This window comes from Vigna unguiculata, chromosome 9 (genome assembly GCF_004118075.2).
Source record: "Vigna unguiculata cultivar IT97K-499-35 chromosome 9, ASM411807v1, whole genome shotgun sequence".
NCBI classification, from domain to species: Eukaryota; Viridiplantae; Streptophyta; class Magnoliopsida; order Fabales; family Fabaceae; genus Vigna; species Vigna unguiculata.
In genome coordinates this window covers 42,097,375-42,103,374 of record NC_040287.1, presented here as the reverse complement: position 1 = coordinate 42,103,374, position 6,000 = coordinate 42,097,375, and positions in this window count along the sequence as shown.

The window sequence follows — 6,000 nt, the reverse complement described above, 5'->3', positions numbered from 1 at the left end:
AATCTTAAAATATAAATATATTTGCTCAGTATATGTAAAAACTGTTCAAATGTAATTGTGCAAGAGGTTTGGAATCGATCTAACTTGTTACGATTAAATATTTGATCTTTTTTTTCTTTCATTATTTCTCCTGACAATATTTGATTTACTACTTAAAAAAGTTATACTACCTATTGACTAGCTCATGGTTTTTTTGTTTGCTGAGTTGAAAGACGGTTTCTAAACCGTTACCATTAATTTTTCTTTTCAATTTATTAAGGGTGTGTTTTTATGTGGGTGATAATTTGAGGGAGAGGGAGATGATCGATCTGAGTTGATTAAAAGGTGATATTTATGTTGTTCTTTTTTATGGATTTGAGGATGATAGCGGAATAGATTTGAGAATGATTTTTGTGAAAGTTTGTGAAAAAATTGACTGACATGACTAAAAAAATTAAATTTAATAGATGAAAATGTATAATGATCTAATTATCTTTGGTGTTAAAAAAGTATAATAAAATGATATTTATATAAGTTGTAATTAGTTTTTCATATTTTATTATTATAAATAAAAATATTATAGATATATATTAATTGAAAAAAAATTAAAATATATTTGATTTAGAAAATTAAATATTTTAATTAAAAATAAATAAACATTTCTAACCATACTATTAATAAAAGGTCGATTCCAAGCATGACAAACGCATATTAGTGAATGAATGGAGTAGATTCCACAAAACAAAACAAAAATTATAAGGGTTAATGCATGCATGGCTGATGAGTGAAATGGAATAGATTCCAAAAAAAAAGAACCGGTTAAATTGGAAGCTTCAATGGGTTGAAATCAGATCCAGAAAAAAGTTAACAGGTTTCACTGCGAAAACAACCACAAAAGGGTGATCATGTAAATGGTCTTGATCACTCTCTAATCTCTGCACCTCAGAGGGGTGAGAGCGCTCAAATAAAGTATAAATCACAAATTAACAATTTTCACATAAAACTTATTCAAGGAAACTTTAAAGCGAAATTTATTTATTTATTTGTTTAATAAAATAAATAGTTAAATAACTTATTTTTATTTAAAATAAAAAAATATTCTCAAAATAATGATTAAAAATATATTATTTTTACAAAATTATATATAAAGATGTAAATGCATGTATACAGTAGATGCGTTTTGGTGGTATTAATTAATAAAGGTTCCTTTTTTAAGGAGACAGTAAACGGTGCATTACTTTGTTTGTGGAAACAGACATTAGAATGATGATAACTTCTTCCTGCACCTCCATACATTTTGTCCTTATCTTCTTCCTCCTCCACCTAAGTCTATGTAAGAGCCATCAGGTTCAAAAGTTTTTCAAATTTAATTTTCTTGATGAAAAATACCTAGTTTGAATGTAAAAGAAAGATCAATAGCTATGCATTTTTGCTGAATGATACCAGTTTTGGATCCTCCTCGTGTAACTTTAGTGCCTTCTCTCTGGTTGTTTTATTCATAAATTATTTATTTCTGTAAATCTGACTCACCGTTAATAAAATCTTATTTCTAATTAGTGTTTTTATCAAATATATTCTCCATCTTCTTAAAATTTCTTATATTTTTTATATCTTCCCAAACAATAAACGTGTTTGGGCTAGGATAAGGTCGAACTTTAATAACTTTTAATATTCAGATAATTACCCATTTAATATATTATGGTAAGTGAATAATCAATTAAATATTAATCATGATTAATAAATGTTAATAATGATATATTATATATTTTTAACTTTTGAAGAGCTAAGAAAATAAAAATTTCAGAAAGATTAAGAATATATTTTATCCTAATTTTTCCATCTACAAAAATAGGCAAGAGAAACAGATTCAGAGAAACAATGCTTGTATTATTACTGAAAGAGACATTCAGAAAACCCACAATTTTTGTCCTCATCTTAACGCACATCAAAATAATCCATTTACAATTTTTACTGATTACCCTTCATAAGTTCTCTTTTTAGGGGAAAAAAATTAAAAACATAAAAATCACTTTTACTGTCCGTACTTCTATAAATATGCAGTTTTAATTCCTTTAAAATTTTGATTTTTATATTTAGTCATACAAATTTTTAAAATTAAAAAATTTTGTCCATGATTAATATGTAAGGAAGTTGTTAATGGAGAATGTTGAAATTTTTACCTGACATGAGATATTTGGATAAGAAATTTTAAAATAAAATAAATATTATAATATAATAATAATAATTGAACTCTTTAAAATTAGACAATTTATATTTTATTTAGAAATCTTAGAGATTTACATTTTTTTATACTCTTAAATTCATATATATTTTTTTCTCACTTTGACTTTAGTTGGAATTGTTAATTTGATTATCTATTAGTTTTAGTTATTAACACTTATTTAACGTTTAATTTTTTTTACATTTGATGATAATTAAAATATTTTAACTAAATAAAAAGTAAAAAGTTAACGAATTTAAATATATTATTCAAATAGAACGTTTATAAAACAAGATAGATTTGAATTCGTGAATGTTTAAAAGCGGTGAAACTTTAGCACGTTTTAAACAAAACTTAAAGTGTATATTAAGAATGGACTCGACTTGTTCAAGTTTAGAAATCTAAAATATCGAATGCGTATAAGATTCAAACTTGTATATGCACAAAACCATGATAAAAAAACTGAATTTACACTAAAATAAACCTTAGAAAGTTATGTGTATATTTTTTTCAAGTTTTAAAACACTTTTGTACAAGTTCTTCAAAAATTAATCCAGTGCTTTTGTCAGTGTTTTCTTTTTGTTGCCTCTATTATATTAATTGTGGGGAATTTGTTTTTTCATTATTTATGTCTTATTGGTAATATGTCATTGTTGTTGGTTTTATCAAGAAAAATTAGAGAATAGGTCAACATTAGATCTTCCTCTAGGAGACCACACCACTAAGTTTTATGTTTTAAAATTCAAACTAAACCAAATACTACCTTTTGTATACTATAATTTGAATAATTATTTTTTAATTCAATTTTTTTAATTCAATTTTAATTTATTATTTTAATCACTATTATATATTTATTTATATTCTTTGTAGTGATGTAATGTGATAATCTAATGATAATTAAAATAATAAATTAAAATTGAGAGTCAAAAATAATAAATTAAAGTATCATTATTCCTATAATTTTTGTCGTACATTATTCTTGAAATCATTTCTCGAAAAAGAAAAAAAAAACTAAATTGATGTTTTTCGAGGAAATAAGTTGGATAGTTTTTGACGAGCATTTATTAATGGAAAAAAAATGATTTGTTAATAAAAGGTTGGTGATATGAATATGATTGTGTGAAGTGAGTGAAGAAAGGAAGATGCGATGCATAGAATGGGTGAGAGAGACGTGAAGGTGACGTTTCCTTCTCAGTTTGTTTTCTGCTTCCTCTCTTCCAAAACTCCTTGCTTCATATAATCCTTCAAATAAAAAGACAAAATATACCATCATTTTTTGTTTTTTTCTCTTTCTTTATCCATGCATTTATATATCTTATCTTATTTTAATCATTACCATTTTACATTAATTTAATTGTTTTTTAGAGTCCAAATTTGTTATTGATGATTTTTTTACTTTTTTTTAACTGATCATCAAAAGTACATTGTTATCTTTTTAATATATTTTAAAACACGTTAAAATTAGTAATAATTAATGTTTAAAAAAATACAATAAAAACATAACACCAAAAATTCTAACAGAAAGTTCAAATTATTTTTTAGAAACAACACAATCTTTTAGAAACAACACAATGATCCATTCAATTTATTAAGATTAAGTTAAATATGAGTAAATTTAATTTGATTTGTAATTTTGATTTGACTCATCACATATCATTGTTAATATATTATAAATTAATTTATTTTGAATTTGTTTAACTCATGCATTAAATGAGTTATATTTAGTTTAATTTATATTTAAATAAACATTTTTTCAATCAAATGTTGATTTATGGTATGTTCTTCGTGTTTTTTTTTTTATTAAAATTTTCACATAAAAATAGCTATACCATGAGCCTATTCATACAAACACAAATTTCTTGGATAATAGCGTGCGGTATAATTAAAGAAAAAATAACATATTATTATAGTTAAATTAAAACATTAAATCATCTTTTTTTTTATTATTATTATTATGAATATTTGTTCTATTTTATTTTTAGACTTTTAATTAAATTTTGATTTCAAGGGTTTAAATGTAATGTTGATGACGGAAGGACAATGTGGATATGGAAAATAACAAGTTTTTAGTTTTAATAATGAATAAATTTGTATCGTTTAAAATCTTTTTTCATTTTTTTTATTGTGAACCATTCATTAAAAATGTATACTTTCTCATGTTTTATTTTCATTAAAAACTATTAAAGTGCTTTTGAAATTCGGTTTAAATTGAGGAAAAAAATTAATCAATTATGTTGAATATAGTGATTTGGTTGATTAAATATATTTATAAAGATTGACAACCTCAAGAATAATTTATTATTTTGACTTATGATTTTAAATTGAGATAATATTATTTATAAATAGTTTATTATACGGGTAAAATTGTAATATTCTCAAAATTAATCTATGCTATAAATTCATCATCAAAGGATTTGTACAAGATAACGAGCTAAAATACACCGTATACATATACAAATATTTATATAATGTAGTTAAAATAAAATAAAAATGATATATTTATATTATCTTTCAAACATTATAATTATATATATATATTAAAAGATGCATTACAATTAATAAGTTACAACAATTCATTCTCATTTAAGGTTCAACCTACAACAATCATATAAATCAAAGATGGGTCTATACATCAAAATATTCAACAAGCACAATATTAATTAATGCTTCCAAGGATATTTATTGACTACGTCCCACTAAAGAGTAATATATGATCAAATACTCAACTTAGATTTACAAACAAATCTAAGTGAAAAAGATTAGGATAAGTCCTCCTTCATTATCTCTATATAAGTGTCAATACCATAATATTTAAATGAAACAACAAATCACATATTATCCATGATATGTGACCACAAATTCACATAATTCTCATTAATTTTGAAAATCATATTTATATGATTCACAAATTTCATCAATCCTAATAAACATTATTATATAATATAACTCATTTAAATAAAAACATAAATCAATCATTAATGGAAATTAATATTTAATTTGCATTTATAAAATCGTTCACACTCAATGAGTTAAAAGAAATTAACTTTGTTTAACTTAAGTGAAAATTTAATAGAATTTGGGCTTAAGATGCAATGTTATTTTTGTTTAAGTGAAACAATATAAAAAATTGATTTTCAACTATATTTTAACTTAAGTGATTTTCAACTTAAGAATTGATTTTCAACTATATTTTAACTATAAGCTAAAATATGGTAGAAAGTAAGATTTGGAACTATATTTTTGTTTTAGCAAAAGTGTTTTGCTTAAGTAAAAAAATATCATTAATCAATATCTACAACTAGATTAAAGCATATTTTAAGAGTAATTCCAAAGGCATCCTAATAATACAACTTTTAAGCAATTCACATGATTACACCCAAGTCATAATTTGTTCAAACATAATTATTTACTCGTTCAAATTCAGTATTGGTTTCCTTAACTCGTATGTTTATATGCATATTAATTTTATAGACTACTCATTCAAATTCGTTTGTTTTAGCGAACGTGTTTCGCTTAAGTAAAAATATCATAAATCAATCTTTATATCTAGATCAAAGCATGTTTTAAGAGTAATTTCAAAAGCATCTTAATAATATAACTTTTAAGCAATTTAAATGATTAAACTCATTCATAATTTGGTCAAACATAATTATTTACTCATTCAAATTCAATATTGGTTCTTTAAGTCATATGTTTATATACATATTAATTCTATAAATTATCATAAGGAAAGGTATGAAAAAACAATCTTCTTGTATAAACCATAATGAAAGTTATATTCAAGTAAAATACATAATTAA